Source organism: Ochlerotatus camptorhynchus, unplaced genomic scaffold (genome assembly GCF_037179485.1).
Source record: "Ochlerotatus camptorhynchus isolate MF236.1 unplaced genomic scaffold, CSIRO-AGI_Acam_v1.1 ptg000094l, whole genome shotgun sequence".
In the NCBI taxonomy this organism is placed as follows: Eukaryota; Metazoa; Arthropoda; class Insecta; order Diptera; family Culicidae; genus Ochlerotatus; species Ochlerotatus camptorhynchus.
The window spans coordinates 1,163,572-1,190,291 of NW_027040584.1; the positions used below are offsets into that span (position 1 = coordinate 1,163,572).

Genomic DNA, 26,720 nt, shown 5'->3' on the forward strand with positions numbered 1-26,720 from the left:
ACAGCTAATTGTATTGTTTACCTTTTGCTGGGGCGGGTAGCGAGAGGGCGTGCGAGGTAGAGCAATAGCTAAAAGCGCTTGCAGAAATCGGAAAACGTGTCTAATAAATTTCGAATTAAACGATATGGAACTGGAAAGTGCGCTAGCGAAGAGTCATTCTCCATTTTATTTACGTAACATGTTCATTAGAGAGAGAGAGAGAGAGAAAGAGCGCTTGCCTGTCTGCCAACAATGACCTATTGCATTGGTTTCCAATAAGCGATGAGCGGGCTACTTTGTGCTTGTCCCGCAGAAATTTATGACCGACAAAGGCCTCACCCATTTGTACACGTCAAGTGACCTTGAATCGCTCATCGCTTCTTCGTCCTGTTTTACAGACCCGAAATCAATTCAATTCAACGAGCGCGCACTGTAATCGAATATCAATTGATTTTCGGTTTTCGCTTTTCGCTTTCCGAATAAATTAGCCGCCTCAATCTCGGGGAATCGTGAAATTTCCTTCTACGGCAAAAGGTCTGACGCATCCCTTGGGGATGTTCGCTTCTTTCGCCTTTAATTTGACATGGTTTCAAGCGGTAGCAGAGCAGCGTCTATTGTTATACTCCTCTTCGGTTTCTGCGAAAAATTAAGTTGGACCGGACAAGGGGGGCAAGAGCGAGGACAAACATTGCCCGTGGGCAGCAGCAAAGCAAGAAGAAGACGAATTCGTCCATACTATCTCGACAAGCCTTCTCTCTCTCTCTCTCTCTCGTTTTGCTTTTATTATTTATTTTATCAATTTGATTCTTGCGCGCCTTCGGCTCGATTTTTTGCCTTTTTTCGACGACGACGACGACGACGAAGAAGCGGTAAAAAGAGAATACAGCAGACAATAATTGCAATAATAACCGCCGAGAGTTGACTTCTCCACTGTTGTGAAGGTTTCCACCTTTTTTTTTTGTTTCGCTCCCTGGTGCAATTCTCGTTCTTTGTTGCCCGCGTTTGCACGGCGGCATACTCCAGGGAGAGAGATGCCAGACCGGAGATCCTTTTAAGGTTCGGCTCGGGACCCGTCTTCGCCGTGGTCAGTTCCCATCTCAGCCCTTGTGGAGTGGAACTGCCCTATTTGGCAACGCAACATACGGGGCTGTATGTGCATTTCGGTTTCGTTCGACAGGACGGTGGGTTCTGAGATGGTGCCCTTCAAGAATGAGTGGACGATGGGGTCTCTCGGGAGCGAATTGTTTGGTAGGTTTTTTGCATTCTTCTTTTTTTAAGAGATGGGTTGAACTAAGTCAGTGGTAATGTTCGATCGGGCAGTGAAGTACTTGTGGATTTTAACACTCAAAATCTTTTATTATTTGTGCAGTTGAAAACCTGCCTCTCGTTCGACTGCCCGCTGCAACTAATCCGGAACTAATCAACTGTCAAATGAGCAATAGATTAAATTTATAAATGCAACAATTTTCAAAAACTAAATACGGCAGGGCATCGTTTGCTGGCTGTTGTAGCGGGTATTTCCCAGGTTTCCCAGGTCCGGTTGAAGTTTCAGTTGGCTCTTCTTTTCCTTCTATCCCTGAATAGGTGGTGCGAATTGGGGCGTCAATGTGATGTTTTGCTGTACCTGTTGTGGACATTAGTACATCCCTTTCCTTAAACTTGTTGAGGACGCCTTGTCTTGCCTCAGAAGTTATCCTTTTTAAAGTACTGATCTTCACAACATAGAGGGCGCCACTACGGAGAATTGGATTTGATCAAATTACCAGCTGGGTGAGGGGTAGAGGTTGACACACACACGCACTGTAAGATCTGAAGAGTGCTGAGGGAAGTTTTATGGGACTTCTGAGTAAAGTTTAGAGATTTTTTATAGGACGTCCAGAGGAATCTTGAAGGTAGTCCAGAGGAATTTTGAAAGAAATTCTGGGAAACTCAGGGAAGTTCCGAGGACTTATAACAAAAGTCCAGTATAGTTCTGATGGAAGTCCAGAAAATTTCAGGGAACCTTCGAGGCTGTTGAGGGAAGTCCAGAAAACTTCTGATGGAGTCCACAAGACTTTTAGAAGTAGCCTGGAATAATTTCGAACGAATTCCAAAGGATCCAGAGGAAAAAAAATCAGAGGACCTTTGAGCGGACAACCCAGAGGACTTCTGAGAGAAGGTCTACGGAAAATCCAGAAAACCTATGAGAAAAGACCAGAGGGCAGCTGAAGATATTCATATGACTTCTGATCCAAAGGACTTCCAGCGAACTTTTGAGGGAACTTCAGAGGACTTTTAGAAAAAGTCCAGAATACTTGAGAGGGATCCGCCCTGCCCTTTGGTTCAGTGAGGGTTAGGGCGCGTTCTGCCAGGTTGGTCGAGGCAAATTTCATGTGTAAGTAACTGATGACATTGGACATTATTATGTGCAATTCACTGTAAAAGCTGCGTTTCATATTTCACCACATGTAGTTCCAAAGAGCCTCAATGAAATGTGGCGCTTGCGAAGATCACTTGAAGATACGATAGGACGGAACATTGATCCTAATTGTAGAAGACAACAAATCAAGAAGCATTCAAAGTGTTTTTTATGTTACTTCATACGCGAAGTTAACGATTTTCAGAGTTGGTTGGAAATGCTAACATGAAGCTTTAGTATGATGATTTATTAGCTAGAGAATGATCTTTTAGAAGAGTGTAGGTGGATAGTTCCGTTAGAGTACGGCAGTATGAAAATTGAATAGAAGTTGAAAATGAGCGAAGGGCCATTAAAGCGACAGTTTTCACTGGCAACTCTTCCATTTGCTCATACGAACGCTATATGAGACAGGTACAATCGCGTCATCTGCCGCTCAAAGGTAAATGCTTCGAACGAATTTGATAGCAAAGATTACATCCATCCATTTTCCATGCGTTGTTTCCACCTTCACTCAAGCGCAGCGCCATTGTATCTGTCACTTGGATTCTGCCAAAGTTTCCAGTCTTCTTGTTTTGTTGTCTTCGATAAAACACAAGTAAATGCTTTCAGAAATTAGTTCAGATAACATATTGAAAAATGAGTAAATTGTTAGTCAACAAATTTAAAGTCGTATTGAAATACTTTAAATCGTGCTAAATTTAAATGTTCCCTCATTTAACATCCGTTGAACCATTCTTAACGGCCATCCCGTTGTGGTTATATCACAGCATTCTATATCTTTTCCAGTATGGTAGAGCGCTACTTCGTCGTAATTGCCCATTTCCGTTCTATCGATCAGAAAAGATCAATAATATCAATGATTTCACCGTGCACAAATCAATAATGGGTTTGTTAAGATGCGTTAGTCCATTAGCTACAACATAAATCCTGTTAGAGCGCATTATATGAATATTTACGCTCATTGTTCTCAAAACAAAAGAAGCGCACCTAGCGAATCCCCTTTTTCTACGTTTATCCGTAGGACGAAGAAAATCTAATGGCGATTCAATGCGTTAGGATGGAATTGAAACTCATAGAACGAATTTAGAATCAAGAAGCAGTGTTAGATTTTAGACAATATCTCAACAATTTGTGACTCTTTATCAAATCCAACGGTACGTATGGAAAGGTGAATAAATTTGCAAGTCATCTTTGATATAAATATTCCATTTTTTGTTTAAACTCGTTCAGAAAAGAGAGGTAAAGCGCGGGTTGTGCTTAGTAGGACGGAAATTAGATCAAAAACCCTACCATGAAGTCAACAAAATTGAGCACATGCGATACGACAATGGAGTGATGCTCCTTAATAAAATACCCGGAGACACTTTCTATGTTTCTCACTGACGTCGAAATGTCGTAGAACACATCAGAAATAACATGGGAGACTTTCGGGAAACTAGTAGCGACTAGCAGTGATGTAGAGAATGACAATGAGTTCACAAATAGGCACGAAAATTGGACAGAAGGGTGAATTATATTATTGCTTACACAAAAAAATGCTGTGATTCGGAGGGCACCCGAGGCGATTTGGACGGGGAGAGTGGGAATGCCAACTCTCTGTTGATAACATTTCGTAGCTAAAGGGCGGGCCCTTCTCCCCACTCATTGGGGCATCTTCCTGTTTGGATTAGAGATGAACTAGCCTAAGGCTAAAAATCTCTTTAATAAAGAATTAAAAAAAAATCCTGTTTGGGAGCTCGTCTTTTTGATCAATTGTGCGATCATGTTGCTGGAAGGAGATCCTTTACTGTCCCGTCTGAGGAAGGTCCAGAGAACTTCTGAGGGAATGCCGGAAGATTTTTAGAAGAAGCCCTGAGAAGTTCTGAAACAATGTTCATAGTTTTGAGTCCAGTGGATTTTCGAGTGAAATTTACAGGACTTTTTTTTGCTTTATTATAGAGACTTTCAGCCTTTAGCTGGTTCGTCTCTTATTTACAGGACTTCTGACGAATGCTCAGATGACTTATAGAAGGATTTTTAGAAGTTTTATGAGCGAAGTTCAGAGGACTTTAGAGAGAAATCCAGAGGACTTCTGAGAGAAGTTCAGAGGAAAGTCCAGAAGACATTTGAGGAAAGTCCTAGTCGTCATCAGAGGGAAATCCAGAAGACTTTATGGAGCGAGTCCACAGGCCTTTTAAAAAGAAATCAGATTACTTCTGAGAAAAACCCGGAGGCCTTCTGAGGGAAGTTTGGATGGCTTCTGAGCAAAGGCATGAGAGTAGTTCCACGCCAAAGCTCACTGCCTTCTTTTGATAGCGGAAATTATTTTCAATTTCACCCGGAACTTCCTTCTGACTTCCCTCGGAAGACTCTTCTGAATACTTCCGAAAGATTCTTCCAGCTTCCGCAGAAGTCCCTGTGACTGTCTATCTTCTGACTTCCAAAAATTCTTTCAACTTTTTCGTAAACCTCTATTCCAAATAGTGGTTCCATTTCCCGGCATTGGTTTTTTTAGAATTCCCGGGAATTGGGGCATATGTTTATCCGGTGACCAGATATAACTATTGATAAGAATTGGAACTTCGTCTTACTTTGCTGGAAAGTTTCTTTCAACACTTCCTGGAAATTTCTTCCAACTTGCCCTGGAAGATTCTGCAATCGTTTCCCAGAAGTAAATTCCAACTACCTCACGAAGATACGACAATTCACCCCCATGACCACGTCCAATGTCCAACCTGTTTAAAAATAGTAGTCCTTAACCTCGAGTAAGCCGCGATTATTCCACCCGCGTTCTACTAACGTAAGTCATAATGGGAGCATCCATAAATGACGTAGCATATTTTTGATCAATTTTAGACCCCTCCTCCCCCCCTCGTAGCGTATTTGGCTATATCCAATACATGGCCGGTCACAAATTCTGAAACCCTCACCTCCCCCCTCAAATGCTACGTCATTTATGCATGTTCCCTAAATATTGTTAATATACATTGAACTACGGCTCCTCAAAGCGAACGTAATTGAGCCTTGACAAATAAATGACTACTGGCTTCCTCGGGATGTAAAAATTGTATCCTATTCCACACGGAAGCATCCTTATGTCTTCCGGGGGACTCTTCGGACCTCTCCTGGGTTCTTTATTCAAACTCACCAGACCTTGTTACCATCTCCGTCTTGCACTTGAAGTTTTTCCGGAAGTGCTTTGTCGCCCCGGAAATTGCTTTTGAGTCTTCCCGGAAGTTTCTTCTAATTTCCGCAAGTAAGCCAAAACGTTAATTTCTCGGGAAATGTGGTCTATTTTAAGTGAAAATGAATGTTCTGTACAACAAATGATATTCCCGGGTAGTCGAACCAGTTTTTCCGGGAAACCGGAAATGTAAATTTCGGTAAATTTTCCGGGAAATGTTTACCGGGTAGGAAACACTAGAAAACAGGCCTGTTTTAGAGAAGTCTCATCGGGAATGTTGAAAGTAATTAAAGTAGAAATATGAAGCTCTAAAACCTTCCTAGAATCATTCTGATGCCTTCCGTGGTGAGCATGTTTGGTGTATTCTCTAGAAAGCTCCAAAGCAAAAATGAGAAAAATTGGAAGCCTTATGGGGAACGTCCGGAAAGGATTCTAAAGAAAGTTCAGAGGTCCGTCCGGGGACATCGAAAATACTTTCATGGACAGTTTGGAAGCCTTCCGAGGGAAGACTCTCCCAGCGGAAATCTGGTGGAATTCGTAAGGAACTCCCGCGGCAAGTTCAGAGAATTTCGGAAGTTAGGAGCGAAAATTCAAAGAACGGGAGCTTCAGGAAGCCGCTCAGAATAGGGAAGGAAAGTTTGCAAACCTTCATTTGGGAGGAAACGAGTTGTTGGCCGGTGCTGTTAAGGTTTTCCGAGATAGGTCTAAGTACTTGCAGAGTCATTTTCAAAGCAATACATTTTAGAGTCTCCTAGTAGAATGTTCAAAGGTCTTCCAATTCACGTTCAATACACTTTCAAGGGTAGTACGTAAATTTACCAATAGGAAGATTTTTTCGCGAGATCATGGAGTGAAATGCCGGAAGAGTTAATAGTTTTATGGTCCTTGATCGCAAACGGAGCGTTCTATTTGGTGATCTGAATTCAGTGTGTATGACTAGGAATAGGAAAGACTACATAAATTCTCGCGAAAATCCTTAGGAAGCCCATCTGAATTTTATGGAGCCGTCATTTCTAGGGAACGTCCATAGAACGTCTGAGGGAAACCCATTGAAGAAGTTCGTAGGCCTCCTAGAAAATATCCTTCGGACTCGGGGAAGTCGATATAACTGTAATAAGGCTTCTTGGAAACCTCCATGGAAGCTTTTGAGGAAGTCCATAACACTCTGGGAAGTCCAGAACACTTCCTCCTAAGGACTTTTAGAAGACGTCCATTAGGATACGAGGGGAAAATTCAGGGAACCGTTCATTGGACTAGGAATGAAAAAGACTGCAGAAGAAACCTCCATATAGGTCTTTTGGATGCCGTTCAAACGACATAGGAAGTCTTAAGGACGTCCACAACACATTTAGGGGAAGTCCCAATCACTGCTAGCAGACATCCATAGGACTTACAACACCCTGGAAGAACCTCCATATAGGTCTTCTGGATGATGTCCATATGAATTTCTTAGGGAAGTTCAATGAGAGCTGTGAAAGGCACTGCAGAAACAGTGACGGGTCGTGGATTGGCCAATATGTTTCTTTCATGACCACGAGAATAAGGCGAATCAGGTGGAATGAGAAGATGGTTACTTGCCAGTAGAACGGGATGTTTGGTTAGGAAATGCTAGAGAAAGGGTGTCAACACATGGGTTGACGATAGCTTTCCGACAGTAGTTTGGATGTTTCCCTTGAATTCCGGATTTGCACTCGAACCCTTCTGATTTGCTATTAAGCTGGGTTTAGACTAGGCAAGTCAAATGAGCAACTCAGTTGAATTCAATTGGCTTGAAAAGTTGAGCTGGTTCAACTATTTTCAATTCAAGTGAGTTGATCAAGTCAGTTGAATGGCATGGTTTACACGTTCAATTCGCGTTCAAGTCAGTTGAATTCAACTGACTTGATCAATTGACTTGCCCTGTCTAAGCCCAGCTTTAATGTTCTCATGATGGCGATCCAAAAAAAAATCTAGGGGTGCCCTCTATGCCTTTTAAGCCCCAAGCCTGACCTGTCCGAACCTTGTCTCGATAGTTCGAGAGGCGAATTGGGTGATAACCTAAGTGCATCCATAATGCATCAACAACTCCTTTGGAACCGGTTCTTACCCCTCCAGAGCCCATAAGGGAGCCGTTAAAGTAACCTACTTTCAATTGATGGGAAATTGTTGGTATCACTGAAAGATGTGTTTTTGTGAACCGGTTTATTTTACCGATTCGGTTTTCAACCGGTAAATGCAATTTCATATGTTATGCATTCATTATTATGCTAATTTCGCGTCATGTGATTTCCTATAAAATACAGTTGAGCACCCCTAAAATCGATTGTTGTGTACCGGTTAATTTTACCGTTTTTTTTTCATTATGCTTAATCTTCAAGCGCACATAAGGGAACCGTTTTTTTAATGCGTTTATTTTTCCAGGCTCATTTGCCGTAGCTTTGCGGAGCCGATATTCATCGTTTGGGTTACAGAATTACTTAAAACTAACGTTAGTAAAGCGGGGGCTGATTACTCGCGGCTATCTCGAGGTAAGGGGTAACAAATTGTAACAAACGGGTGGCAGGGTAGGGATTGAGAACACAAGGTTTTTTTAGAGCAATGTGCTCTTGATCTAGAACTAAACGGAACCGTTGAATTAACCTATTTAATTTTTATGGAATGCTGTTGGTAACACTGAAAGATGTTTTACTAAATCGTTTGATTTTACCGATTCGTTTTTGAACCGGTAAAAGCCATTCTGTATGTATATGCTTGCTTAACTACCTTAATTTCCAAAAAAATAACAGCTGAACATCGGCGTCAGTATACCGGTTCATTCTATTGATTCAATTCTGAACCGGTAAATACAACTCTATATGTAATGTTTTCATTAGAGAGTGTCTAGTATAAGAGAGGAGCGGATTCAAAACAAACTGGTAGCCTAGGTGATTTCTAGCGACACTGCCAATGCAATCAAGATAGGCGCCGATTAGCTCTGGCTTTGACAGTTCGCTTGGCTCAATACCAGCCAGTCCGCTCCTCTCTTTTACTAGACCCTCTCTAGCATTCATTATGCTTAACTGTTACATATTCGACCTCGAAAGCCAAACATCAATTGACCACTTTATCAAGCAGTTTCGGCGTTACTTTCTACCAGCGATTTCACAAAACTGGACCAACTAATTTCTATTTTTTTATGAAACTCACAAATGTTGGCTACTTTTCTCGTGGTTCTAGAAGAAAAAAATCTCAAAATAATGTCTTATTTCAAAGTTCGAGTGATAGTAAAGGTCATTGTAACTGCTCGAATGAAGTAGTTAATTGGCTACTATTTTATCACCTCACAACCAAAATGTTTGAAACAACCTCTAAATGACCATAAAAGGTTGGAAATTTCATAGCAGCATAACAGCCCGGAACCATTCTGGAGATATTCCGACATCCACTGGGGTCCCGCCCTGGCATCAAGCTTAGTTAAGAATTGGATTTATGACAAGTAAACCAAAACAGGTGTTACCTATAGATAATTATGGGCACTGGAGGGTTCATTGTATTTACCTAGTCGGTCTCGCTCGATCTGGTGTTCACTCAATGCTGTAAGTTTCCTGGACGTAGTGATGGTAAAAATCCAAAAAATCCAAAAACAGGAACGGCCGAAAATCATTGCTGATCTTGAGATCAGCAAAATCACGACTGATTTTATCTTAGCTGATCTTGAGAGTAGCAAAATCACAAAGCAGAAAATCAAGACTGATTTTAAACTTAGCTGATTTTGAGGTTACAAATTCAACAAATGAAAAATCAATAACTTGGTATTACAGTCAAAGTAAGAAACCGACATCCACCGACATTTTGGAAATCAAGTTATCGGACCAAAATCCAATTTGGCGGCCCCCGGACAGCGTATATGCATCTAAACCCGTGCAATAAGGGTATCTATGGAATGGACTCGATGAGTAGAAGTGGAAAATCGACATCTAGCGCCATTTTTGAATCCAAGATGGCGGACCAAAATCCAATATGGCGGCCTCCGGACAGCGTATATGCATTTAAACGCATGCAATATGGGTATCTATGGAATGGACTCGATGAGTAGAAGTGGAAAATCGACATCTAGCGCCATTTTGGAATCCAAGATGGCCGACCAAAATCCAATATTGCGGCCTCCGGACAGCGTATATGCATTTAAACGAATGCAATATGGGTATCTATGGAATGGGCTCGATGAGTAGAAGTGGAAAATCGACGTCTGCCATTTTGGAATCCAAGATGGCGGACCAAAATCCAATATTGCGCCTCCGGACAGCGTATATGCATTTAACCGCATCCAATATGGGTTTCTATGGAATGGGCTGGATGAGTAGAAGTGGAAAAAAGACATCTGCCGCCATTTTGGAATCCAAAATGGCGGACCAAAATCCAATATAACAACTTCCGGATAGCGTATACGCATCTAAACCCAAGCAGCATGCGTATCTATGGAATGGGCTCTGATAAGCTGATCTTGATTTTAGCCAACACTGCCTGGACCGAAAGTTTCATCTTCTTCGTGATGTCAACTTCCCACTTAGAGAAATCTCAACCTGATCCCTGTTCGTAACTTGCCTCGAAAGGAGGCGAATTGGGTGTCAGTCAAAGTTCAACATTTGACATCTTGAATTGTTCATGCAGACTTTTACGAGCGCGCTCGATGCTCTTTGGAAATGCTCAAGCAATCTTGGTTCCGCAATAGATCAACATATCCTTTACAACCGGTTCGAACCGGTTCGAATTGTTTTTCCATCCAAATCAGCATTGGAATTTCAAACTGTACGCCTTTTTGATAGAAATTATGCGATATAGTCAACCTCTGGTGGTGAATAGGAAAACGTCAAAAAGAGCGTTGTGAGCAGCCATTTTTCACTTTTCCTGATAAATTGGTTCCTCTGGGATGTTCAAAAACTTGGTCTACAGTTGAAAAACTTAATTCTGTATCGTTTTTGCAAGGATTCTGTTGGTGTTCAGGAATATTTTTGTTGAGAAAAATGGGGAAAATTACCTTCCGGATTTCTTGTGTGTTAGTAGTTGAGGTACAAATCAGTTTAGTTCTGTGGAAAATCGTACAATAAGACAAATACAGATGGAAATTGGCAAGATGTTCAATGAGAAATGCTTTAATTTGCGTTGTAAAGAGACCTTATTCTGATGTACAAAAACGGTTTGGTTGACGTTTTCTCTCGAACTCGTCTGGCGCCCTCTAGTGGTGCATTGAAAACCCCTAAAGACACTCATTACTGTGAGTATCTACATTGCGGCCTAGTCGATTTCGCACCATCTGGGATTCAACTGACATCAGTATGGAAATTTGTTTCGTCTGGGAAACTGACAGCATCGATGTCAGTTTCCCAGACGAAAAAAAAAGTTAATCCATCCCGCTGTCAGTTTCCGCCTTAGAGAAATCTCAACCACGGGCACTCGAAGGGAGACGAATCGGGCGAAAACCATCGTTCAATATTTGTTTGTCACCGTGGAAGCGATTTTATGGACCGACCAAAAAAAACGATCATTCCACTTGTATAACGACATTTCGAGAACGAGATAGTGCCATGTGCCCATCACAAGAGGCGTAAGGTGACCGCTCGCGGAAGCCCCGCGGCGGAGGCTCTTCGCGACTCCCAGCGGGGATTCTCGCTTCACTTTCGTTCGATTCGACGTTCGTTCGTTCGTGTGTTGTGTTGTGAAACTCCAATATAGGACCCCAAAAAAAACCATTTATAATAAACCCCCCCTCGAAATGTCAAACGATTTGTAATAATTTATGAAATATTCAACCCCATCGAATGCAGACAAAAAAAATCTTTTCGAATTATTAATAGGCTCCGTTGCGTTCTTGGAAAAGTGACGCCTACGAGGTTCCCACCGTCATCGCCGTCGTCGTCCTCGGTCACGATGTCACCACTGCAAGTACCGGAGATGATGGTGATGACGATGACAGATTGAAACCGATATGTTACGAGATGTTTTTGTTTTCCTTCACTGGTCGGTTAAAAAGAGCGTAAAGTGGTTGTAATTACCCCTTTTTTTTCGGTAGGAAGCTTTTTAAATTCTTGCTGCCTTCCTTCTTGTTAGGGAAAAATCTCGAAGGGGAACCGTGCGAGAGCGGAAGTGCTCTTTTATTTTCTGTTTTCCTACTGTGCTGGTATGATTGCTAGCAGCACCCAGTAGATCGTTTTTCACATAGCAGCTAGTTCTTAATGTGGATAATTTTACTAACAGATGTTCTGAAGAGGTTGCGCTAGAGCAACTATGGGAAATTATGCTACTGTTTCGGGTGAACCACGCGAAAACTATGCATAGATGGCGCTGCAAGCCGTTTTAAAACTCCGATCCTATTTCGTAACCGTTCTTTCTCAGTTGAAGTACTGTTAGAATTTTCTACCGTAAATCCAAAAAAACTAATTAATTCCTGAATAATTTAATCCTTCCAGCACTAATGACCTGAATTCTTTCCGGAGAAAAAAAAATTCTACAATGACAGAATGTCCAAACACTACGGCGCGGACGACGCGCAATCCGGTAGCACATTTCCCCGGATCGATTCTTCGAAGATTCCTCCACAATTTTGTGTTTGCCCTCTACCTTCAAAAACCAGAAAACAACCTCCGAAAGGAAGACAAACGAAACAAAAAAGCGCAACTTCGGAATCCATTGTATGCTAAAAAAAGAAGAATCGCTCGTTTCTTCCCGTCGTCGTCGTCGTCGTCGTTCCCTTTCGGGTTTCGAAAAATTATTCATAAACAGTTTTTGTCTGCTGCTGCTCCGCCTTTTCGAACTTGTTGTTCGAGGTTGTCGTCCGTCTCTCCAATTTGGGTTCGCGGTTGGGCCCTCTCGTCGCCCTGCACGGTCGGGTCCGGCCAGGTTGTGTGTTATTGTTTGTTGTGCGCTTCTGCCAATGGCTAATTTAAATAATTTATCGATATGGTCTTTTCGATCGGGTTGCTGCTGCTCCTGCTGCTGGACCGACCCATTGGGGTTACCGATTGGGTCCGTGTAGCCGCGAGACGACAATTGGACATTTCTTCGGTGTAGTATAGTTGCTTGTTGCATATTGGACACGTACCACGTCGTCGTCGTCGTCGTTGCCGGGTCGGTCGATCGTTCGTTATGAATTTTGATTAGTTCTCAGCGCGAGCCAGCTCGGAACATCGGCGCGGCGCAGGCAGCCGATGATGTCACGGATCGAGAAACGTTGGACCTTGGATGTCTGAAGAGGGGTGGATATTTCTCGGATGTAGTGCTGCAGTGTGGTCTATTATGGGATTTCAGTTGTGCAAAGGAAGTTTGTCGAGTTGAGCTCGATAAAGCTGGTGGTTTCTCGGACGGAGAAGAAGTCTACTTACTCAAATTCTACGGTCGTATTTGAAAAAAAAAAAACAAAAACTGCAAGGGACAGCCCTATGGGGTTGTACGCAATGGTGACGTAGGACTACGTGGTCTTATATAATAAATCTTATTTGGTAACTGCAGTAGAAGCTTGTGTTTTGTTTAGGAATAGGAATTTGAGCGGGGTTCTCTCTCGTATAACGCGCTTGACATAGAAGGCTCACAGCGACTCACGAAGACTGATTCCGATCGATAACTGTGCGCCTTCTTCCTCCTTTTATAGATTGTTATGTAGGCTGCAGCTCGCTGCTGGCAGGCAGCCTTTCTTTGTGAACTGGAGAGCACCACCACTCACCACACGGTAACTGAATAAACGTCGTTTGGTGATACCGGATGGAATTCAACTTTGAAATCTGTGTTAGAGAAATCGCTGTTCGCAGGCAATCGGTTATAATTTTAATTATCATAGCAACAGTTGTACATTCGTGAAATTTTCAATAGTGATATTTTGAAAAATGATAAAGTCCTAACTTTAGCAGATGTGTAGGAATATTTCAGATCGATTGGTGATAAAATGATTGAAATTGGTCCAGAGGCAGCTGAGTTATTAACGTTCAAAATCTTTCATAATTTTGTTACATGTTCTATTTTGGGTTTTCACAAAGTGTACCCCCATATAGAAATCACAGACGTATTCCTACGTCAAAACGGTTCGAAACTGTTGATGGAACCAGCTTCGCTTGAGTCAGATGAGAAACATCACCAAAGAAGGCCAGCTAAGCAAGCCAGGCAATTTGTTTATTATCCAGGTTGGAACCAGTTCCAACCTGTGCGAACCCGAACTTATTGTCAGTGTGAACCTCAACCCGAGCCAGGTTACAAAAACAAACGTTAACACTGACGTTTGAAGGGCAACAAGAAGAACCAATCTTGATGCCCGATCCAGGTTGTAACTGAATCAAACACAAATTCGCTATAAGATAAGCTTCGCAGTAGGCGGTTCCGGACGATCCCCGAGGACCTCCTCCTTGGCGGAAATCCTTTTAAAAGCACTTATTCTTCAGCACGTCGTAAAAATTTATCTGTTGGCCACCGTACCTGATGTTTCTTACACTTAGAAATTACCCAAAGTTCAGCTCTAATACTTGGGCATTCAGAGAAGTCTATGCGTTGATTAAGGGGGGTTTACATCCGCGCGGATTTGCTAGTGCTAGTGTACTAACTAGAGATGTGCGATCCGCTCCCGAGCTGTTCTAAATAGTCGATTCACTAAAGTGAGCTGATAACCCGCGGTTTAATTTTTAGGAACCGCAGCTCATCAGCTCACTGATATAACAAGTCTAAAACATTCAATCCGTCACTTATAGAGGAACTTTATAAATGAAGGACTCCACACTCCACTTACGCATTGAACAGCCACCGCGTTAACCAAGATGCGCGCTTAATACAACATATGATCGATAGGATCAACGGTAAATGCAAACTTCCAAGCGACTTTATGGGAGATGTTAAATGTCTACTGATATTATCCAATGTATTTCAAGCTGCATTAGATCCTAAGTAACATTGACAGATTCTGTTCGTCGACTTTTCGCACAAAAGCAGATAACCGAACAGCGAAATGCAGCTCTCCACCTCACAGCTCAGCTCCGGATCTGAATCATCGACCCGAATGATTCACTGGGAGCTGTTCAGGATGACAGCTCTCGGATCCGTCCAGCCCTTGGGCCCTTTTTTCTCGATTCTTCACGATTCTGCTCCGGAACCGAATCTGAGCCGAGGTGTCAAATCTATCATCGCGTATGATATAGGTATAGCTCTCTCGGTTACATTTTTTGCTTTTACTGATATGGTCATTTTGCGTGCATTTTGGTTTACGCGGTGGTTGTTCAGTTGATGCGTTAGTGGCGTTTTCAATTGAAAAGTAGAGCAATGTTGTAAGCTATTTGTGTCAAAATTTCTATAGTTTCAATGTGAGCTGAAGAGCTGTTCAAAAGAATCAGCTCGCTTATTGAGCTGGACGGATCTGATTCGCTCAGTCAGATGAGCTGTTTTGCTCACCTCTAGTGCTGACACTGTTCAAAAAAGTAGCCAGCATAATGTATACAGTGCATCAGCCTTTACCAGCGTGAGATTTCAGGAGCAACTGGAATTCGTGCTGGTTGGCTAGTACACTAGCGCTAGCAAATCCACACAGATGTAAGCACTCCATTCGTATCGCTTACAAGCGACGAGAAGAGCTAACAAACGTATGCGGCTCCGTTTATGGGCTGTTTACACTTATGCTAGTTCACTAGCTCACCAGCTCTACCGACTAAACCAACTGAAATCTCATGCTAGTAGACGTTGATGCCCTGTTTACATTATGCTGGCTACTGTGTTGCTCCGTTTATGGGCTGTTTACATTTATGCTAGTTCACAAGCTCACCAGCTCAACCTGATAGCACAAACTTTTATTGCTCCTGCTCATGCTGGTAGACGCAGATGCCCTGTTTACATTATGCTGGCTACTGTGTTGCACAGTGCTAGTGTACTAGCGCCAGCAAATCCGCCCAGATGTAAACACTACATTAGTCAACAAACGCATAAGAAGCTAGAGCGAGGAATTTTGCTCTGATCCACTGATCCACTGATCTCGGCGACCCTCCGAAACCTTTTGGACAAGGTGGTGATGAAAGATTGTAGACCCCATTGCCCGCATTGTAGATTAATCAACTTGAAACTGTTGAAATCAAGCTTGGCAGCTCCAGGGGATTTCCAGAGCTAAAGGTCCAAGGTATGTCAAGTAGATTCAAAAAATATTTACTCAGATGTATTTCTGCGATCAAGTCCAAAGGACTTGCTCAAACGACTTGTAGGTTAGATCCAAAAGAGGCTATCAGGGTTTGTGCAAAGGGTTTCACATGCATGTTCAAATGACTTGCAGTTGAACTCAAGAGTGCTTCCAGGGGATTGGCATCCAAGCCAACTTCTGAGGGATTCCAGACTAAATATTTTCGAAGTCTGGACACCAGCGGCTAAGTACGAATTATTTCCAGTGGCGTCGCGTAACCTCACTTTTTACAACAAATGTGAAAACGTTATTTAGGCACAAGGTTCTGATTTGTATCCATTGGAACCAATATTTATTTGTTTGGGTACGTTTATAGAGTTATTGGACAGGTAGATTGAGGTTAGTGCGACGCTATTGAGGACTTCTAAAACCTGTTCAAGATGTGGATTAGGATAAATCCAGAAGAGGCTTTCAGGGTTTGTTCGAATGCACGTTCAGACGAATTACAGTTGAAATAAAGAGGACATCCAGCTGGTTGACTTCCAGGTTAATCTCAGAGAGGTTACAGGCTTACCAGGTAGAAATGACTTCCAAGACATGTTCATTCTGCTACTCAGGATAACTCCATTGCTTCCAGGCTACTAAGTATTTACTTCTAAGACATGTTCAAACTGCGGCTCAGGATAAATCCAGAAGAGGAGTTCTAATGCATGTTCAGATCAAGGATCAAGAGAGCATCCAGGTGGTTGACATCCTGGTCAGTTTCAGAAGGCTTTCAAATTAAACATAGAGAATTTTCAAAGCATGTCAAGTAAAGTTTCCTGCAATGAACTACAAAGGCCTTTAAGACATGCTCATACGACTTTTAGGTCAGTAAATCCAAACGATTTCCAAACTGTATTGCTCAGGATTAATCCAGAAGAGGCTATCAGGGTTTGTTCAAAGGGCTTCGACTGCATGTTCAAATGACTTACAGTTGAACTCAAGAGCGCTTCCAGGTGATTGACATCCAAGCCAACTTCTGAGGGCTTCCAGACTAAATATTTTCAAAGTATGGACACCAGCGGTTAAGTACGGAGGACTTCCAGTGGCGTCGCGTAACCTCACTTTTTACAACAAATTTGAAAACGTTATTTGGGCACAAGGTCTTCTAGTTCCACTGATTTGTATCAATTGGAACTAATATTTATTTGTTTGAGTACGTTTAGAGAGTTATTGGACAGGTAGATTGAGGTTAGGGTGACGCCATTGAGGACTTCTAAGACCTGTTCAAGCTGTGGATTAGGATAAATCCAGAAGAGGCTTTCAGGGTTTGTTCGAATGGACTTTCAGACGAATTACAGTTGAAATAAAGCGGACATCCAGCTGGTTGACTTCCAGGTCAATCTCAGAGAGGTTTCAGGCTTAACAAGTACAAATGACTTCTAAGACATGTTCATTCTGCGACTCAGGATAACTCCATTGCTTCCAGGCTACAAAGTATTTACTTCTAAGACATGTTCAAAACTGCGGCTCAGGATAAATCCAGAAGAGGAGTTCTAATGCATGTTCAGATCAAGAATCAAGAGAGCATCCAGGGGGTTGACATCCTGGTCAGTTTCAGAAGGCTTTCAAATTAAACATAGAGAATTTTCAAAGCATGTCAAGTAAAGTTTCCTGCAATGAACTACAAAGGCCTTTAAGACATGCTCATACGACTTTCGGGTCAGTAAATCCAAACGATTTCCAAACTGTATTGCTCAGGATTAATCCAAAAGAGGCTATCAGGGTTTGTTCAAAGGGCTTCGAATGCACCCCAAGTAACATTGCAAGCTTTATAGAGGTTTTATAGCATTCTACAAGTCCAAATCATGGTCTACATAACCTTCATAAAACCAAAATTGTTACTTGGGATGTTCAAATGACTTACAGTTGAAATCAAGAACGCTTCCAGGTGATTGCCATTCGAGCCAAATTCTGAGTGCTTCCACACTAAATATTTTCAAAACATGGACTCCAGCGGTTAAGAACTAATGACTTCTAAGACATGCTCAAACTGCGGCTCAGAATAAATCCAGAAGAGGCTTTCAAGGTTTGTTCGAATGCATGTTCAGATGAATTACAGTTAAAATCCAGGTCAATTTCAGAGAGGTTTCAGGCTTAACAAGTACAAATGACTTCTAAGACATGTTCATTCTGCGGCTCATGATAAATCCATAAATGTCTAGTCTACATCCTAAAACGACTTTTAGGATAGATCCAGAAGAGGCTATTAGAGCTTGTTCAAAGGGCTTCGAATGCATGTTCAAATGACTTACAGTTGAAATCAAGTGCACTTCCAAGTGATTGTCATCCTGGTAAATTTCTAACGGCTTCCAGGCTAAATCTGTTCAAAGTATGGACTCCGGTGGTGGTAAGGACTTCTAAGACATGTTCAAACTGCGCCAGAAAAGGCTTCCAGGGCTTCATAAAAGGACTTCTAAGACATGCCTATACGACTTTCGGGTCAGTAAATCCAAAAGCATTCTAAACTGTAATCCGAATGAATCCAGAAGAGGCTTTCAGCACTTGTTCAAAGGACTTCGAATGCATGTTCAGATGACTTACAGTTGAAATCAAGCTCCAGACTCTAGGCTTGCTCTAGGACAACCAGGTCTGTTTAAAAAGACTAGATTTCTTGTTTCATTTCAGATGCAGGACACTTTCCAGGTAAATGGCTGTGTTCCGAAGACTTCCTTGGTTCAGAATGACTTGTCTTCCAGTTCAGAAGATTTACAGGACAATTGCACAGAGCATACAGTATACATCCAAGGCTTGCTAAGTAGATGCAGGCGATTTAAATTTAAGTACAATTCCAGAATTGCCCGGTAAATGGCTTTCATAGCATCTTCAGAAGAGTTTTAGACCTTGGTCAGTTGGTTCTAAGTTCAGATGGTTTACAGAGAAATTTAAAGAGCTTTCTGCACAACTCCAGGTGACTACAAGAACATATTCAGCAGACATCTACTAAAGCTTCCTGAGCCAATACAGATGATTTCCAAGTAATATTAACCTCTAGAATTGCAAGGTAAATTACTTTCATCGTGTATTCAGAAGGCTTCCTCAGCTTGTTCAGTTGACTTCAAGTTCCTAACATTTACAAGGGCATGACTTCAAGGGCATGTTCGACAGACTACCAGGGTAGATACAGATGGTTACCAGGTCAAATCCAATTATCGAATTTGGTAGATGGCTTTCATAGTGTTCCCTGCCTTGCTCAGCTGACTTTAAGTTTAAAACAGAGAGCTCTCTTTTTTTTTTTTTTTTTAACTCTTTATTTGTTCCAAATTCAAAATAAATTACATTTCATTTTAACCTAGGTGCTCCAGTTACTGCAGTAACGTACCAGCCTTAATTGTTATGATATATATCTAAGTGTTTTTACATTGTTCATGTCTTGGCAATTCAGTATTTTAAACAGGTTTTTTAACCTGCATGTCATTATAACAATTAATATCTTAAAACTAAAAACTAAAACTAAATCTTATCTAAGTATAAAGGGAATTAATCGTTGCAATTGAGGATTGCAACGATTTTTGCCTGAAATTATTAATTATTTTGTTGGACATTTGTGCTAAAGTCTCAACATTCGAAATTCTATGTACTTCGGTTGTACTGTACCAGGGAGGCAACTTCAAAATCATTTTCAGAATTTTGTTCTGAATCCTTTGAAGTACTTTTTTCCTGGTAGTGCAGCAACTAGACCATATTGGCACAGCGTAAAGCATGGCTGGTCTAAAAACTTGTTTAAATATTAGAAGTTTATTCGTCAGGCAAAGTTTGGATTTCCTGTTTATAAGAGGATACAAACATTTAATATATTTGTTACATTTGGCTTGCATGCCCTCAATGTGATCTTTAAAAGTTAATTTTTGGTCAAGTATTAATCCAAGATATTTCACTTGGTTTGACCAGGAAATTGGAACTCCGTTCATAGTGACTATGTGACTACTACTAGGTTTCAAAAACGAAGCTCTAGGCTTATGTGGAAATATTATAAGTTGAGTTTTGGAAGCGTTGGGAGAAATCTTCCATTTTTGTAAATAAGAAGAGAAAATATCTAAACTTTTCTGCAGTCTGCTGCAAATAACACGAAGACTTCTTCCTTTAGCGGAAATGCCTGTGTCATCAGCGAACAAAGATTTGTGGCAACCCTGAGGCAAATCAGGGAGGTCCGAAGTGAAAATGTTATACAATATAGGCCCAAGAATGCTACCCTGAGGAACTCCTGCCCTAACAGGTAGTCGATTAGATTTGGAATTTTGATAATTTACTTGAAGAGTTCTGTCAGTTAAATAATTTTGAACTAATTTCATAATATAAAGTGGAAAATTAAACTTTTTCAATTTAGCAATCAAACCTTCATGCCAAACACTGTCGAATGCTTTTTCTATGTCTAGAAGAGCAACTCCAGTTGAGTGGCCTTCAGATTTGTTTGAACGAATTAAATTGTTAACTCTTAAGAGTTGATGAGTAGTTGAATGCCCATGGCGAAATCCAAACTGCTCATCTGCAAAAATTGAGTTCGTATTGATGTGAAGCATCATTCTATTCAAAATTATCTTTTCAAAAAGTTTACTTATTGAAGAAAGCAAACTTATTGGACGGTAGCTAGAAGCTTCAGCTGGATTTTTATCCGGCTTCAAAATTGGAACAACTTTTGCATTTTTCCATTTATCAGGAAAGTATGCCAAATGGAAACATCTGTTAAATAATTTTACCAAGAAAGACAAGGTACTCTCTGGGAGTTTTTTGATGAGGATATAGAAAATTCCATCATCACCTGGAGCTTTCATATTTTGAAAATTTTTAGTTATAGACCTTACTTCGTCCAAATCAGTCCCCCAGGAATCATCAAAAATATTTTCCCGAGAGAAAATATTCAGAAAATCCCGAGCAACCTGATTCTCAATAGGACTAGTAAGACCCAAACTGAAATTATGGGAACTCTCGAATTGCTTAGCAAGTTTCTGAGCTTTTTCCAAATTTGTGATCAAAATTTTACCACCTTCTTTAAGCGCTGGAATAGGCTTTTGAGGTTTTTTCAAAATTTTTGTGAGTTTCCAAAAGGGTTTGGAACTCGGGTCTAATTTAGAAATATTATTTTCAAAAGTTTTGTTCCTCAGGGCAGAGAATCGCTTTTTAATTTGTTTTTGCAAATCCCGCCAGATAACTTTCATGGCAGGATCGCGTGTTCTTTGATATTGTCTCCTACGGACATTTTTAAGACGGATCAAGAGCTGAAGATCATCGTCTATTATAATTGAATCGAATTTAACCTCGCATTTTGGTACTGAGGCAGCTCTTGCTTCAACTATAGAAGTAGTCAGAGATTCAAGAGCATAATTAATTTCATCTTTGGTTTGCAAAGGAATGTTTGGATCGAAGTTATATTCCATAAATGTTCGATACTGCTCCCAATCAGCTCTATGGTAATTGAAAGTAGAGCTGTTGGGATTACAAATTATTTCTTGGGATATTTCAAAAGTTACTGGAAGGTGATCAGAACCGAAGTCAGCATGGGTAACCAATTGGCTACAAAGTTGACATGAATCAGTTAAGACCAAATCAATAGTGGAGGGATTTCTTGCAGAAGAAAAGCATGTTGGGCTGTTTGGATATTGAATAGTGTAATAACCTGCAGAACAATCATCAAACAGAATATTACCATTGGAATTGCTTTGAGCATTATTCCATGAGCGGTGTTTTGCATTAAAATCACCAATAATGAAGAATTTAGACCTATGACGGGTAAGTTTCTGGAGGTCACCCTTGAGAAAATTCTTTTGCTGGCCTACGCATTGGAATGGCAAATAGGCAGCTATAAACGTAAGTTGTCCAAATTTTGTTTCAACAGAAACCCCCAAAGTTTCAAAAACTTTGGTTTCAAATGAAGAAAGAATTTTATGTTTGATTCGTCTATGAATAATGATGGCAACGCCACCACAGGGTCCATCAAGACGATCATTTCTATAAATCAAGTAATTTGCGTCCTTCTTAACCTTATGGGCAGGTTTAAGGAACGTTTCAGTTATAACGGCAATATGCACGTTATGAACTCTTAAAAAGTTAAATAGCTCGTCTTCATTATCTTTAAGAGATCGAGCATTCCAATTTACAATATTTAATGCTTTAAAATCCATTACTGAATTTTAAAGTCATGACAATATTATTTGCAAATTTTACTCCAGTTTGAATAGCATCAAACATGGAGTTAGATTTAAGCATATCAGAAATCATGTCAATTAATGAATTCTGTAAAAATTCCATTTTGGGGGCAGTAATGCTTCCTAAGTCAAAATTGTCAAAATTTCCATTAGAACGTTGGTTAGTATTTTGATTTCTACCCGCTGCAATAGCAGCATAGGTAGCTCCATTAACTCGCTGAACATTGTTAGCAGCGAGGGGAGTAGGTACAGATGAAACATTTGAAGCAGGGGAGATATTTGTACCTACGGGTACGAATGTAGAATTTGTTCCTCGCTGACCGTTGTTAACAGCAGAGGAATTTGTACCTGGTCGGAAACGTGGAGCGTTTCCTACCTGACGGTTAGAACGAGATTGTAGGATCGCTTTGCGAGTCTTACATTCCCAAAAATTGGATTTGTGGTTTTCACCACAATTTGAACATTTAAATTTCTTAGGATCTTCCTTCACAGGACAGTCGTCCTTTGCGTGAGAGGAATCACCACAATTCATGCATTTAGCTGGCATGTAGCAATTTTTAGTTCCGTGACCCCATCCCTGGCACTTACGGCACTGGGTGAGGTTTTGGAAATTTCCTCCAGTCTTCCTGAAGTGTTCCCACTTCACTCGGACATGGAGCATAAGGCTAGCTTTTTCTAAGGCCTTAAGGTTGTTTAGTTCACTAGACTTGAAGTGAACTAAATAAAAATCATTAGAAATCCCGTTGCGCGAATCGCCAGGACGGGATTTCATTTTCATTTTGATTACTTGGAGTGGCACAACTCCAAGTAATTTTGCCAGTTCATCTTTGATCTGATCCAGGGATTCACCACTGGGCAGTCCTTTCATGACAACCTTGAACACACGTTCAGTTTTGGTGTCGTAAGTAAAAAATTTGTGCTTCTTCTCAGTAAGATACTTGAGAAGACATTTAAATCCGTCCAAGGTTTCAGCCAATACACGGCATTCACCCCGACGTCCAATTTGTAGTGAAAACTTAACTTTCACGAAATTCAAAAGTTCCATGCGAAGAGCATGGAAATCGGTAGTGGTTATCACAATAGGGGGAATCTTTTCCTTCTTGGCATTAAGCCGGGAAAGTTTACTAGAATTTTTCTTGGATGATGGATCATTCTCATCATCCGTGAGCAAATCAAATTGATTACTCAAATTAATTTCATCAGAAGGGGGGTCAAGAGTTTGCCCCTTTCTTTTGCGTTTAGGCGCCATGGCGGCAGTAAATTTTTATCCAAATCGACTTCCAAGCAGATTACTATAAGAATCTGAAGGATCGAAGAGGAATTTTCCAAATCGATATCCAAGAAGGATTACCTCGGGTAGGGTCCAAACAAGGATCGAAGAGGAATAAGAGTTGAACAAGGTAGAAAATTTTTACAGGTTGAGCACTGAAAAGTGCTGTTTAAATTTGTTGTAGCTTTAGGTAGTAGTAACACTTCCTTCAGCAAAAAGCAAATAGATCCGCACGGCAAGAGAGCACGATGCGGACTGAACAGAGAGCTCTCTGATCAGATCATTTCAAGAGCATGTTCCGCAGGCTTTCTGAGTAGATACAGATGTCTTCCAAGTCAAATCCATTTCAAGAATAGCAAGGTAAATGACTTTCATGGTGTGTTCAGAAGACTTCGTGAGCTTGTTCAGTTGAACTCAAGTTCGTAATGTTTACAACGCATTCGCAGGGAGCTTGCTGGACAGATCCTGATGACTTCCAAGGCATGTTCGGCCGACTTCCAGGGTGGATACAGATGGTTTCCAGGTCAACTACACATCTAGAATTTGGTAAATGACCTTCATAGTGAAAACGTCCAGACCTTGGTCAGTTATCTTCAAGTTCAGAAAATTTACAGGGTGAATGTAGAGAGCTTGTTGGACAGATTCAGATGACTTTAAGGACATGTTCAGAAGACTTTTATTGAAGAAAATGTATGGCTTCCGAGTCAAATGCAATTCTATAACATGGCTTTTCCGCTCTTGGCCAGCTTACTTCAAGTTTAGAAGATTTATAGAAAAATAGTTTGAGGTCAAGTGTATGGTGACTCCGAAGTCAAATTCAAATCCAGAATACCCAGATCGGTCTAATCCATCGAATACGTCTGGGTCATGCTCAGGAAACTTTCTACGCCCTCATAGTGTGTTCTGACGACTTCCCGACCTTGGTCAGTTGACTTAAAGTTCATAATATTTCCAGAACAACTGCAGGGAGTTTGCTGGACCCATGAGTTGATATAGATGAATGGATTTTTAGGATAAACTCATCCGAATTTCACGATAAATACAAAGAAATTCCAGAACATGTCTGAAAGGCTTTCAGAGTATGTGTATGTATGTATGTAAAGTAGCCATAATCCCTTCGAAGATCTTGTCTTGCAGAAAGGCTTTCAGAGTATGTTCATATTTATTCAAGGGCATTTTCATAGCATTTGTAGACCGCAAAGTTCAGTAGTAGTAGAAGTCATATAATTTCATTCCTCATACATTCCAGTGTTCAAGCTCTGACGGTTTTTTCAAGACGAATTCAGATGACTATCAAAACATTAAGAACAATCTAAAAAGCTTTCAAGTGTTTTCCAGAGCTCGCCTCAAGCTTGTTAAAAACTCCAGGCTAAATCCAGTAAATCAAATAATAGAACGTCGCGCAACGTCGAAAAAGCTGATGCTCCTTTTAGGTGAGAACCCATTACCATGCTAAAATCCAGCTCGGTTAGGAATCTTGCCCTGATACAGTATTTCTCTACTAAATGACTTATTCGTGTCAAGTTCCATTAGTTGGTTTTGAAATAATTAATTCGAATTCATATGATTCAGAAAAGTTTCGGGAAGAAATACAAGCCATACGATATTCCCATCTAGACGTCAATGGTTCTTCTACTTCTGCAAGAATACTCCTCGCCGGTACGTCGTGGCTTTGCAAAGAAAGCACTTATTCTTCAACCCATCGTAAACTATATTTTCCTTTCGAATAAAGAACGACAGCGTCCTCCCTTAGCTCAGTCGGTAAAGGCGCAGCTAAAAAGCAAGACCATGCTGGAGGTGGCTGGGTTCAATTTCCGGTCCGGTCGACTTCCCTGGGCATAGAATTATGATTGGACTTGCCACACAATTATACCAATGCAAAAATGGTACAGGCATCGAAAGCTCTCAATTAATAACTGTGGAAGTGCATCTAGAACACTAAGTTGAGAGCACGCTATAAGCTAATATGCGATATGCAACAAGCTTGAGAGGCGAAGAAGAGGAAGAAGAAGAAGAAGTCGGTGGGAACTTCTGCTCGTAAAAATGTGCCAAAATTCTAGCTCTACCAGAAATGCTTTCCTGTTACAGCGTCGATTTTTTTTAAATCGAAGATTGAATTCGGCGCAGTTCTCAATCGAACCGGTTAATTTTCCTACAAAATGTCTGGTTGTTGTTGAAGCCATCCGCATTACTTCGAATGATTATTGCATTGCCCGAGCCCTTTAAAATATGCTTTCGAATTTTGGATGATTGCCTTATGGTTAAATTCGTCACTAGCTGATGAGCATTCATATGACTGTCACCCAAATAAAGGATTATATTTATTTGAAAATTGGCTATAAAACATACAGCGCTCAGAGGAAAAACAATTTAAGAAAAGTATGACTTGCAAATGCTTTAAATCGAAACTTCCTCCACCACGGAATAGACCGTCTTCGGTTTCCACGTTTTACCAATGTTCGTACCACCTCTGATAGCGATGACTATGTTTCCAGCTCGTTTGTCAGCTCAGATCAGCAAATGACGTTCGATGGAATTATTTACATAATCGTTTTGGATCATTTGCGTTATGGGGTTGAACCAATACCATATGCATTTCAATTTGGGATGACAATCATTCTACAGAGAGCATTACGTTCGCTTCTCGCATCAATGCTCATCGTATATTCTCGTATATTCGAGAGGAGCATCATCTGATTACAAAACAACCGTCATCCGGTTGCAGCTATCATTCGAACAAGCGATTTCGATGTTTCGATTTGAATGGTCTGAGGCTTCATTCGAACAGAGGATGATGTTTTGGTACAGTGTGAGTACTGAACAATACATTCAAATCGCACCCAAAAATTGTTCAGAAACCTTCTGACGTGAAGAAAGCCGCCTATCATATAAATTGCGTTCGCTGCCAAACCGCGACGGCAAGAAAGTTAAGTAACCATCGAGAAGTTAAATCCAATCACTGAACAAAGGCACGAGTCAGCCATCAAAAGGGAAACCCCTTGGCGGTAGCAGTCAATCGCACGACGACGACTAATGTCAATAAATACGGCGGCATAAAAGGTTTCCCCGTCGCCAATTCAATTGACAAAAAGTATAGTGTGCAGTTCGGTGGCGGAGCGCTGGCAATTGGGGCACTCTGCTTCTTTATATTTGAGATCATCCTATCATAATCAGTCGTCGGCGTCTAGTCGGTCTAGCCAGCGTGCGCGACCGACTGTCAAATGTTGCTGTTCATAAACCAACAACAGACTCACACACATACACACACACACACTCTCACACGTGGTGGAGAGAAGGAATCGTGACTGAAAATTATTTTAATTGAACCCGCGGAGCATGCAGTTTTTTTTTTGCTTTATTTTAATAGTTTTAATAACGACCATTTCGCTAACTCAAGTCTGACAGCTGCGCTTTTTTCGCTACTGCGGGATGCCAGAAGCGCCCTCTCGATTGCCCATTTATTATTGTGATTGTTATTGTTATTATTGCCAAACTCGATTTCGTCAATAAACGTTCGATAATCGTTTCTCGAATCGGTTCGAGTTCGGGGAGATTCCGGAAAGCGAAAGTTAGTGCCATATATGACAGTGTGTCTGCGGGGTCACCGAGATTTCTTTTGGTTCAGGGTACTT

General features: G+C 41.1%; 1 protein-coding gene across 1 annotated transcript in view; it reads right to left on the reverse strand.

The window, feature by feature from the left end:
* Positions 1-26,720, reverse strand: part of N (neurogenic locus Notch protein) — a 247,721-nt gene that overhangs the window by 135,483 nt on the left and 85,518 nt on the right. The window lies entirely within an intron of this gene.